Source organism: Pinus tabuliformis, chromosome 4_2 (assembly GCF_031772625.1).
Source record: "Pinus tabuliformis cultivar Carrire ecotype Pingquan chromosome 4_2, CPIR1, whole genome shotgun sequence".
NCBI classification, from domain to species: domain Eukaryota; kingdom Viridiplantae; phylum Streptophyta; class Pinopsida; order Pinales; family Pinaceae; genus Pinus; species Pinus tabuliformis.
In genome coordinates, this window is record NC_142304.1 from 269,507,345 (window position 1) to 269,520,522 (window position 13,178).

Sequence of the window (13,178 nt, forward strand, 5' to 3'; positions counted from 1 at the left end):
GTATCAGAAAGATTTGAAATAAGCTTGTGTTCTAATTGTAATATCTTCGGGGGGTTTAATTTTGAGTCTTCATTTAATAAAGCGAACATTTCATTTGGGTATTGGAAGTTTCTGCGACATGAGCATGTTTTCATCCTTGAATCTAACTTCATCTCATCTTCTCATCATCTGGTGCATTTGCATATAAGTTAGTTTTGCATAAATAAAATTTACTTCCAAGCATAAGCTTGGTCGATAGAGAGATAGGTATCCATCCATCTTTATTTGAGTAGCCTACTTTTAATAGTACTTAAAACGGTGACCTTGTAGTCATCAGAGCCACAGCGCTCTGTAGCGCCGGAGGCGCCAGGTATGTTAGATTTTCAGGAGAGGTATTGTTAATCACACCTTAGTGTGCTTCTCCTGATCTTCTCCCTTCCAATTACTACGAAATCAAGTTCAACACAGAAAGGATTGAAGGGTTCACATTTAAATAGCCATTTAACTAAAATTAACCAAGATTCTTGCATCTCACATTAGTTTTAGGATCTGCATTTCATATAAAATAATCATTCATCTAAGCAGCAGTTGCTAATCGATTACTTGGGCTTAATTTCCCTAACAAGATCGTTGACTCCATAAGGCACTAGTATCACTCGTTTAAAATCTAATCAAATCGTATAAGTCTTGCTAAATCTTAATCATGTACTTGATCGCTTCACTGTGTCTCCCGAACTGGTTGGTTCCCAACTAGTTCTTTTTCATTCCACTTTTCCATAGGGTCTGCCCCCCTTAGCCTGCTATAGGGAGATAGCTTAAACGGAGAGATTGGGGATTAGGGTGACAGCCCCGGATCTGAGCCGTTGTCGCGGTGCCGAAACATTCTGTACGACAACAATACCCATCAATTGTCTTCACTTCGAAGCCTTCAAAGTCTTGGGCAGGGATGCCTCTCCTTGCCACTATGGCTGCATCAATGAAGTTGTACGTTGCTCCACCATCAATCAATGCTATGACTCGTTGCTCTCGTATAGCACCCTTGATTTGGTGTGATATTTAGGGACTCCTAAGAGAGTGGTGATAATACCTTCTTCAATTCTCGGATGTGGCTTCTTAGCCTCTTCCTGGGATGGTGCTTCTTCAGAAATGCCAAGATACTTGCCTAGTGTCTGTGCTGGAACACTCTCATTGTGGTTATCAGACAATACTTCAATGTAGTGAATCTTTCCCTTTCCCAAACATCAGGGACTAGGTTCCCACGGATCTTTACAAGTGAAACTATGCTTCTTTCTTCTAAGCTCGTTTTGAGCTTCTTCATCCAACCAATCCTTCTTAGTTTCATCATTCAGAGATGTCCTCTTGCCCTTATCTTTTGGAGGGACTTGTGGTATGGGTGGAGTCTTCACTTTTGGTGCTGCACCTCCCATATCTCGAGTCTTGGTGATGGCCTCCTGTAATGTGGTAGGTTTGAAGGCCTTGACCCATCCATGTAATGGTTCAACTAGACCTTCTATGAAGAGCATGACCCACCTCTGCTCTGAGAGGTCTGTCACCATGACTATTGTCCATTCGAATTCTACAATGTACTCGTCTGGTGTTCCTGTCTATTTGATTTGTGCCAATTCTCTAAAATGTATATGAGGATCATTCTGATCAAAATGCTCTATTAACCTTTGGGTGAAGTCCATATAAGATGTTATGCTAGAGTGTCCCAAGGTGACCAGTCCATGGTACCACCATTCATGTGCTTCCCCTTCCAAATGTAAAGTGGAAAATTGGATAGTGTCTGCTTCCTGCATGGGATTAAATCGGAAATAGGTGTCCAACTTTTGTACCTAAGCCCTTGCTAAGCATTTTGATGATCCATCAAAAGAGGGGATGGGCAACTTTCCTACCTTGCTCATCAAATCCTGATTTTGTTGTTCACTAGGTCTATTTTGGTATTTGATGTTGCTGTATTCTCAGAAAGATATGGCTGCTCATATATTTTCTTCTAGTGCTGCATACTCCCAAAAGTACTCATTAAAGAGTCCATCCTGTTTTGCTGCTCCTTGGGTTGCGGCTGGCTGATTGTCCAAAAACTGAGGAAGTAAGGGTCTATGGTTACTTCCATTGGTTGCCCTGGCATTAGACTATGCAAAAGTATTGATGGGGCCAAGATTATGGCTGTTGCTCCCTTCAGTACTAGTCCTGTTACCAACATTCAAACCATTAGTCATATTATTACCAAGATTGTTTATGGCTTGTAGGAGCTGTGTCATTTGCTGCTATCCCTACTGCTGCCTTGTATTAACAAATTAGTTATTTCTGTTTGCCCATGAATTAGCACATGTAAGAGATTATTGAGATCTGGTCCTCCCCGTTCTTACCTAACCCCCATGGCTGTACTGCAGTTAACTCTTTCCATTCTGACTATAACATTGCTTGTATCCCCTGGAAGCATACTAGGCTCATACACTCAAAAGCTGGCAAGATGCACAACCTTGATACCACTATAATGTCCTAGGGTAATTTTGCCGTTATGGTTTCTTATTCAACTTAGGGTTTCTAACATAAATCATTCACTTATTCAAAAATGGATATTTCTTCATGTAATAAACAATACAATTAGTAGTAACAATAGTCATACATCAATAAGCTAAACAACGATTCTCCTCAACTCCACAATAAACAGGGCTAACTGCCTAGTAAACAAGGAATGCAATACTTCACCAATTACAATACTGTTTACAACTATCATTTGATTTGACAAACCAACTCCAATATTAAACCAAATTTTAATTGAATTCTACTAACTGCAAACTTACCTTAGTCTCTTGCAACAATGGCCTAGAGTCCTAGACTGTACCGTGTTAATCCATAGGCTTGGAAGAATAATTGCAATATGCTCAATTGCCCCTTCCTATGGTACTCACAGCTCAGGAATATGGTATTTATCCTCAGAATGACTTATAATAGTTTGTGCCAGGCTCGCATGCTTCAATTGGGGCTCGTTGGTTTCTCTGTAGTAGTCTGCAACCCTAGAGGGGTCCTGAATCTCTTGAACAATGCAGACTTCAAACTTTCTAACTTATAGCCCACCAAAATTGTCTAAAAAATGCCATAGAATTGCCTTATATTTGCAAGTGAATTGCCTCAGAAATGCCACTGAATTGCCTCAAATGCTAGCGAATTACCTCAGAAATGCCAATGAATTGCCTCAATTTGTGTCAGAAATTTCGGCCTTGTGGCCTATGGCATCCAAAATATTGCTACAAACCTCGCTGCTTTTTGCTGATTATGAGGCTGAATTCCTTAATGAATTGCCTAGAAGATACCTGCTATTGTTGCACAAAGTTTATGCCCTCAATTGCTTCGCTGTATAGAGAAAACACAAGAGTTCTGTCTTTAGGCCAGATGAATTGCTCCAAAGAATATGTTGTGCCAGGACAAGGTAAAATCTTCAAGCCTTAAACCAAACCAAAACTGCTCCAATGACCTGTGTCAGAACAAGAAAAGGGTGTCTAGGTAGGGTGGGATCAACTCCACTGAAACTAGACAAAGAGATTAGATAGGGTGGGATCACCTCCACCGAAGCTAATCAAGAAGAAGGGGTATTAAACCCTCAAAGCCTCAGCTCAAGAAAACAGAGATATCAAGTCCAAATTGATGATCCTAAATGACTCCAACTCTCCTTTATTTATAGATTTCTCCATGGGTTTCATCTAATGTGAGGGGTTGCAAGTGCAACCCCCAAATTTGGGCTTTTTGCCCCAACCGACCCAAAATCTACCCAATGTTGCCCCAAACATTGGATAATTTGGGTTTTCCCCCTTTATCAAGACTATAGCCTATGGGGTTGGATAGGCTATTCCATCCTTCCGTGGGAAATTAATCCATTGGGGACATTACAAACAATATTACAACAAACAAAACCTCCATGTCATGAAAACAAGAAATGCAACATTTCAAAGGGTTGATCCTTGGTTATTGCTCTTGTTCTACTCATATTTTGATAACTTTTACATATTGTACATCGGTTTCTAGGAGTCATTCAAGTCTAGTGCTTCCACCATTCCAACCTCAAGCATTGTGAAAACTTCTAAATGTTTCAATAAATTCCTATTCTATCACCTTCTTAATCTGAAATATGAATCTAATTTCTTTCAATACAATTGTAAAAGTCCGCAAAACGTATTGAGAAGGGAATGCCTTTTAAGTTTTAACATGCTCATCATTAACAAGAAATACAAGGAAGAAAAGCTGCTATAAAGATGGTTCTTCATCTCATATGTTGATTTCTGGTAGCATCAGATGTGCTTTAAGCCTCAAAATTTGCAGGGAGGCTTGGACACATGTATTCCACAATACCCATAAATTGTTTGGGAAATTCCATCCAGAGACAGTTTTATTGAAATAATTAATTATTTTTAATGGGTGCCTAAGTCTAAACTTAGGAAATTAAAATAATTAAAGAATATTAATCAAACTGTGGGTGAAACTTATAGAAGAAGATGAGGATCAAGCCAACATGATCTGAGCCATTGATTAGAATCTAATCTGGACCGTTGGTTCTCAAATGGAGGATTATAAGAGGAGGCTTGATGGGCATTTGGAAAACACATCGAGTAGAGATCAGAAGATCGAATTTTTGAAGCACAACAGTTGCCGGGAAGAGAATTCGAAGTGATCTTTTGCAGTGAGGAGCAGGGCTAGTTCCGGTTGGAGATTTCTCTTGATCCGGGAATACTCAGTAGAGGAGGTAGAGAGAGATTTGGGAGAGGTGACGCGGAGGCTAAGTTGGCCAACGTAGGCTGATGCAGAGGCAATACAGAGCCTTGAGGAGGTCCGTATTTTTGTTGGAGGAATCGATTTCTGAAGTTGGAAGCCGGGTGTGAGACCGAGAGGTGGAAATCGAAGTTCCTGGGAGGCAAATCGTTCAACAAAGGGAGTGATGCGGTCCTTAGATGCTGTGATGGTGGACTGACGCAGTGACTGCACAGAGGCAACAAGGGGCAAGCCATTCTGTGGCTGGATCAGTCGAGATCGCCTGTGATAGTGTGAGGTACTTCTCACTATTCTTCTGTCAGTGATATTCTCTGTACTGGATAGCCAGCAAGGCATCCAAAGATTGTATTCAGAAAACTACTGCTTAATAATAAAACCCTCAGTTGCTGCACTGGTTTTCCCGCATTGGGTTTTTCCGGGACATCTGTCCAAAACTAATTGTGTAATGTGTTGTGTATTTATTTCTTGCTCAGTTTCTTGTTTCCACTTATAAGTTAATTGGTGAAGACTGCAGTGTATTAGTTTCAATGTTTACTGTAGGAAACAATAAATAATTTGTTCAGTAATTAACAAATAGGAGGAACTTAATCAGTTGTTGTGTAGGTAGCAAATTCAGGGATTACTGAACAAATTATTTATTGAGCAAATCGAATCCCCGAAGGATTGTGTAGTCCAGGCCAGGAGGGCAAAGATTTTTGAGGAAGGTCTCTCTCTGAGTGAGTCGACAGAGAGGTAAGAGTTCTAGATTGAAGATTGTTAGTGTCAGAGGGAGCATTGCAACAACTTCAGGGAAGAGGCAGTTTTTTGGTGTGACACAATTTTCCGCAGCAGTTGCTGGGGCAGAAAATCGTTAGAAGGAAGAAGGGAGACAATGTTGACGGAATTCTACTTGAGAGGACTTCCAACCAAGAAGTCTGATTTCTCAAGTGCCGAGCAACGACAGAGAGGAGCAGATCTACTAACTCCAGCAGGGAGTGCATAGGCCAGCCCAATGTTGCGCAGATGAGAGAGGAGGTAGTTCGACAGTTCGTTGGTAGAGATGGCAACCAGTGGGTTATAGGCAGTGTTTTCAGGAACGGCCGGCTCGGAACCGACTCGGCCTAGTTGGTCCGAGCCAGACCCTCCACCTGTGGCCCGGCCTAGGAAACGGTTCGGCCAGCCGAGTTGTCTAACAACTCGGCCGACTCGGTATTAACCTGGCCAGGTTGGAAACTGCGGCCCATTAACCCGTAAAACAACAATTTTTTCTTAAAATTATTCTTTTGGGGGACTCCAAACCGGTTTTTATTTTGTCTATTTTGTCTTTGGGGTCCATTCCCCTCTCCTAAACCCTATTTAACCCACCCAACCCCTCTCATTTCCTCACAGCCATCTCATGCATTTGAGTGAGAATTTCAGTGAGAGTTTGTGAGGAGTTGTTGAGTTTGTTTTTGGCGCAATAGTGAGGAGTCTTGGGCAAGCATTGTAGCTGAAGGGAGGAGCTTCTTGGGCAGCCATTTGGAGTAGCATTTGCCATTGAGGAGTTGGTTTCTTGGAGCAACCTTGAGGAGGCAGTTTGTGCCTGGAGGTATTTTTTTTCACTTGTAAAAATCTGTTTTTGCTTATTAAATTTTATGTGCAAATTTGGAAATTGAAAAGAGTGTTTTTTGTGAAAGAAATGAACATTGAATCAATGTTTTTTTTGTTTTCATTTTCAGATTTTTTGCTTTCATTTTCAAGTCAAAAAATGGCACCTAGAGTGAAATATGCTGCTTGGGCATATGTTGAAATGGTTGATAGTCAAATGCATTGCAAATTTTGCCATAGGAAAATTAAGGATGGTCCTGGGGGCATTAATAGGCTGAAACAACACTTGGTAGGGATCAAAGGCCAAATTACTCCATGTACTTCACTAGAAATTGGGGAGATTAGTAAGGATTTGTTAGCCAACTTTGAGAAGTTTAAAGAAGATAAGGCTAGGCAAAAAGAGTTAGAGGTTGAAATTGGGAGGAAGAAGAATATACAAAAATGCTGGCTACCAACCCCCATTTTGATTTTGAGGATTCTTCCTTTATCCCTTGTACTGATGCATCCAACCCCTTCCGATATGTTCCTCCCTCTTTTAAGTCTATTCAAGAAAAGGGAAAGGGTAAAATGAAAAAGGGTGATATGAATATCAAAATTTATTTCACTCCCTCCTCTCCATCAGATGCACATGGTCCTCAAGCTAGTAGAAGTCATATGTAGCCCACTTCAGATGACTATTGGAAGAAAGAATTGAGGGAGACTGCTTGTGATTACATATGTAGATGGTGGTATGATGCCGATATCCCCTTCAATGCTTCCCGTTCACCATATTATGAGCCTATGTTTGATGCCATACATGCTGCTGGAAAAGGCTTCAAAGGCCCTACTATGTATGAGCTAAGGGGGTATCGTTTGCAGAAAGAAATTGCCTCCATTAATGAGTATTTGTAAGATTTCAAGGACTCATGGGCAAGAACAGGATGTACCATCATGTCAGATGGATGGATTGAACAAAGAAACTATACCATCATAAGCTTTCTTATATTCTGCCCACAGGGAACCATGTTTCTAAAATCAGTGGATGCATCTGATAAGGTAAAAGATGGACAATTGTTCTTTCAGCTATTGGATGAGGTTGTTGAGGAGGTGGGGGTGGCTAATGTTGTTCAAGTCATCACAGATAATGCCTCTAACTATGTTCTTGCTGGTAAACTGTTAGAGGAAAAACACGGAACCATCTTTTGGACCCCATGTGCTGCACATTGCATAAACCTCATGCTTGAGGATATTGGCAAATTAGATTGGGTCAAAAACACTGTAGATCATGTCAAAAGCACAACAAAATTTATCTACAATCATTCATGGATTTTGGGCCTGATGAGGAAACATACAAGGGGCAGGGATATTATTAGGCCTGCCATCACTAGATTTGCTACTTATTTTTTGACATTGCAATCTATGCTTTCACAACATAGAAACTTGCAAAATATTTTTTCTAGTAAAGAATGGAATCAAAGCCAGTGGTCTCACAAACTGGAAGGCAAAGAATTGAAAAATAAAGTTAATGAAGAAATATTTTGGAGAAAGGCAGCAGAGATTGTGAAGCTTGCTGAGCCATTGGTTAAGGTGTTGTGGTTGGTGGATGGGGAAAGATTGGCTATGGGCTTCATTTATGAGGCTATGGATCAAGCAAAGGAGCAAGTAAAGAGGACATACAAGGATAAAGTGGCTAAGTATGGGCCCATTTGGGCAATCATTGATGAAAGATGGAACAATCAACTCCATCGCCCTATACATGCAGCTGGGTATTTTTTGAACCCACGGTATCATTATAAAGCTAAGGCGACAGGAGCTTTTAGGGGGGAGGTTAGAGATGAATTGATTAACTGCATTGATCGCATGATCCCATTGGAGTGTGATCAACTGGAGATACACCGACAGGTCACAACCTTCAGCAATGCCTCAGGTACCTTTGGGAAGACCCTGGCAAAGATTGCAAGGGAAGCAGATGAGCCAGGTAAACAAAAATTTCAATTTTCAAATTCTTAATACCTACTTTGTTAAATCGTTTATAATTTGAAAGTTGGATATAATTTGTAATTTTGTTGAGCTAACTCATTACACTCCTATGTTTTTTGCCGCACAATGGTGGGAGGCTTTTGGTAGCCATTGCCCTGAATTGCAGAAGTTTGCAATTTGTATTTTGAGTCAAACTTGCAGTGCTACTGGGTGTGAGCGCAATTGGTCTGTCTTTGAGAGGATTCACACAAAGAAGAGAAACCTTTTGGATAAAAAATGGTTAAATGATCTACTCTATGTCCAATACAACCTCTAGCTCAGACGCAACCAATTGCTGAACAAAAGCCCTGATTCAGATCCCATTGTGTTGGAAGACATTGATCCAACATCAGATTGGGTAGTGGAGATTCATCCAGTAGAGTTTGCTTTGTCGAGGATATTGATTATGAATTACAGATGATAGCATCACTCGAACAACATGTTCAGTTGAATGTAGATCTTGATCCACCTGTACCAGCCTTAGCCTCAGAGCCAGCAAGTCCTCCAGTTGCAGGCGCTTCCTCTGCTCAGCCACGATAGAAGCGCATATCTCGTCTATCTCAGCTTGCAGCTACTGCACAGCCTACTAGCGCTACCACTTTTACAGTTGCAGTTGGAGATGATGATGAGGAGGAGCCATGGAGCCCCCTGTCTGACTCTGATCCAGAGATTGATCCAGATGATCTTGGCTCCTCTAACAGTAGCCAGTAGTACTGGTCACAGTTTACTTTTGTTGTAGAAGCCATTTCTAGCCTCCTTGGTTATGTGTTTTTGTTTTGATCTCTATATCATCATCATGTATGTATTAGATAGTGCACTGGGTGCCATTTTGATATAATGGATATATTCATGAGCCTACTTTGATCATATGTTGTCTTCTATCTATATTCTGATGCTGTGTGTTTGGAAACATGAACAAAAACATTTGAAATTATGTTTTTTAATAAATTAAATAAATATTTAATGTATTTTTTACAATGACCGAGTCATTGAAATCGAGTCGACTGAGTCGATACCGAGTCGGAGTCGAAGTTGGAGTCGACCCTTGGCCGAGTCGGAGTTTTAAAACATTGGTTACGGGATTAGGATCGGTTGGCTGGTGCATCCAACTATGTGATCTGGAAGGCGAGGATGTCATGCCTTCTGGATGAACACTTTCTCAAGATCTACGTCGATAGTGTGGTAGCTGAGCCCGCGGATTCAGATCCGCTCAAAAAGTACAAGGGAGAGATGGCGAAGGCCAAGCAGATGATCCTCGATGGAGTGAAGGATCATGTAGTATGTCACATCTTAGGCAAAGGGACTGCCAAGGAGATGTGGGATGCCTTGTCCACGCTATATCAAGGATCTTCCGAGCAGTGGAAGATGTACTTGGAGCAGAAGATGAGATCCACGCAGATGCAGAAGGGGGAATGCATTGATCCGTTTCTTGCAAAGCTTCAGGAAACTCGAGATGAGTTGGTAGCTGTGGGGTCAACACCTCAGCCTATCGAGATGGTGAGGCTAGCTGTAAATTCAGTCTCAAAAGAATGGCAAGTATTTGTCTAGAGCATCCTGGGCAGAGAAAGATTGCCGGATTGGGAAGGAATGTGCGCCGCTCTTCAGCAGGAAGAGATGAGGAGAGACTTAGTCAAGTGCAAACTTGACAGTAGCAGTAGCAGTGGGACAGAGCCGAAGGAGGAGGATGAAAATATAGCCCTTGCATCTAAGGGGCAACAAGAGCAGCGGAAGAAGAAGAAAGATATTTCGAAGATCAAGTACTTACGGTGTGGCGAACTTGGTCATTATGCTACATAATGTCCTCTCAAGAAGAAGGCAAGGACGAGAAGCATGATCTGAAGGCTGCATCCACAAGGAGAGAGGAGGAAGAGTTTGCCATGGTTGCCCATATACCTCTAGGGGAGGGTGGGGTGATCTAGAACTATAGTTGGGCAGGATCCTTGAGGAGTCCACCTCTTGGATCAATACCTTGCTACAGGAGTCCAGATCAGCAGTAGTAGGATGGACCAGTGTTAGTTGGTACAGAGGAGTGCCGAAGTGACAGTTGCAGTAGCTAGGAGCGCCAGAGACTGAGCAACGCAGAGAAGAGTTGGCATCAATGCAGAGTCAGCAACAACGCAAAGGCTTTAGAGGGTTAGTGCAGAGACTAGCAGCAGTCAGAACTCAAGCAACAGATGCATCATGCTGAACACCTGTTCAGTAATTTTGGATGCTTTTCCATTGTTGACGCAGCAACAACAATAGTTGGAGAAGGTTACAGTGTTGGCAGTGGTAGTGTCAACATTAGCACAAATGCATAAATTATGAGGGTTGTAGTATGGATGCAGTATTGGCAGTGTTAGTAGCAGTACAAATGCAACATTTGCGCAGTAGTTGGTGGGCAGCGATGTCAGACATCAGCAACACAGAGGGAGATGTTATAGAGAAGGGTGATGCTTCAGCAGGTTCAATTACTAGAGCACATTCCTTGCTAAGAGGGAGTGTTGATTTCTGTTAGCATCAGATGTGCTCAAAGCCTCAAAATTTGCAGGGAGGCTTGAATACATGTATTCCACAATACCCAAAAATCGTTTTGGGAAATTCCAATCGGAGATAGTTTTATTAAAATAATTAATTATTTTCAATTGGTGCCTAAGTCTAAACTTAGGAAATTCAAATAATTAAAGGGTATTAATCAAACTGTGGGTGAAACTTCTAGAAGGAGACGAGGATCAAGCCAACATGATTTGAGCCATTGATTAGAATCTAATCTGGGCCGTTGGTTCTCAACTGGAGGATTATAAGAGGAGGCTTGATGGGCATTTGGAAAACACATCAAGTTGAGATCAGAAGATCAAATTTTTGAAGCACAACAGTTGCTGGGAAGAGAATTCGAAGTGATATTTTGTTGTGAGGGGCAAGGATAGTTCCGGTTGGAGATTTCTCCTGATCCGGGAATACTCAGTAGAGGAGGCAAAGAGAGATCCGGGAGTGGCAGCGCAGAGGCTAAGTTGGCCAATGTAGGCTGATGCAGAGGTAGCGCAGAGCCTTGAGGAGGTTTGTAGTTTTGCAGGAATTGATTTTTGAAGCCGGAAGCCGAGGTGTGAGATCGGGAGGTGGAAATTGAAGTTCCTGGAGACAAATTGATCAGCAAAGGGAGTGATGTTGTCCCTAGATGCTGTGATGCTGGGTTGACGTAGTGACTGCATAGAGGCAGCTAGGGGCAAGCCATTCTGTGGCTGGATCAGTTGATATCGCATGTGATAGTGTGAGGAACTTCTCACTATTCTTCTATCAGTGATATTCTTTGTACTAGATAGCTAGCAAGGCATCCGGAAATTGTATTCAGAAAACTACCGCTTAATAATAAAATCCTCAGCTGCTGCACCGGTTTTGTCACATTGGATTTTTCCGGGGACATCTATCCAAAAATAACGGTGTAATGCGGTGTATTTCTTTCTTGCTCAGTTTCTTGTTTCCGCTTATAAGTTAATTGGTGAAGACTGCAGTGTATTAGTTTTAGTGTTTACTGTAGGAAAAAGTAAATAGTTTGTTCAGTAATTAACAAATAGGAGGAACTTAATCAGTTGCTGCAGTGGTGATTCGGGTAATCGAATTTTCACATCATAAACCCTTCATGGAACTTATTGCAAATCGAGAATAGTTACAATTAAGTTTCCCAAAACTAAAATGCTTTTTGGTTGCGGAATAATGTCACTCAGTTCTTTTATAAATTGCTTGAGCTTTTTCAGAAATGGCAAGTGTAAGGACTTTACATAATACTATATAGTATTATTGGAGGAGCTAGTCCGTTCTATGGCAAATATTTATTGCAAATTGTCTGAATCCCCAATTGTACAATCTGGGATGGTTTAGTTGCATTCGTCATCAGTGTCATCTACTAATATATTCTCGCCTTGTGATGTAATCAGTGATGCACGGAGCTCGAGATGTAAGATAGAGTCTATTTGTGAGACAACTTTGAAGAATCCCTTTAAAATAAAAGGCCAAAGTCAAAATATAGGTCCTTACAGCTGTATGGTGGGAACAACTTGGATATGTGCAAACAATGATAAATTAGCATATGCTACCTCAATGCTTCGTACATGCAAAATAATGGTGGAACATCTGGAAACAATTGATCCAAGCCAGGTGCAAAGGGAGTCAAAATGGGCATTATGGATCAACGCCCATAATGTCTTGGTTATGCATGCATATGCTAAAATTCCAGCATTAGCATGACCAAGAATTTTACACTGATAACAGATTTTCCAGATCTATCAGAGCTATAATTTTTACAAATAATTTGTGGACTTCCAATGAATTTCTAATCTAGACTTTGATTCCAACAGATCTCACCTATTTACATGAATAATCCAAGCGATTTCATACTTCTTGACAGTGAATTGCACCATGTTTCTGCTGTACAACTTTGATTAAAAGAATTCTATCTCGTTTCTTTGCAAACACACATGTTTCTACTGTCGATACTGAGAGATGCTAGCTATAGATCGCTGTCAGAATGCTTTTGGGCAGATCAGCATCACTAGTTGTCCAGAAGACACTGTGAGCTCCAACTGTCAACCTTTTGTGCTTTCACACTTGTAGCACAACTCAGATTTGAAACTACTCATCATCCTTTTGGTGAATTCATGGCTTCTTCACCATATTTCAAAATTCAGTCCCTATGGATAAATCCCATAGGTTCATTCATACCTTAAGGGCTATGAAATCAAACTTTCAATGAAAAAACTATCATGGCTTTGATACCATGTTATGAATTGGCACAAGCAAGCATAACAAGAATAGCTGGTGGAAAAGGATTTATGCCAATCTCTTAACCCCTTTGTATTGATCTCAGGATTTGACTTTATAGTACATCAATTGGA

The 13,178-nt window shown here is 41.1% G+C and overlaps 1 protein-coding gene across 2 annotated transcripts in view; it reads left to right on the forward strand.

Moving 5' to 3' along the window:
* Positions 1-13,178, forward strand: part of LOC149169016 (uncharacterized) — a 121,234-nt gene that overhangs the window by 38,672 nt on the left and 69,384 nt on the right. The window lies entirely within an intron of this gene.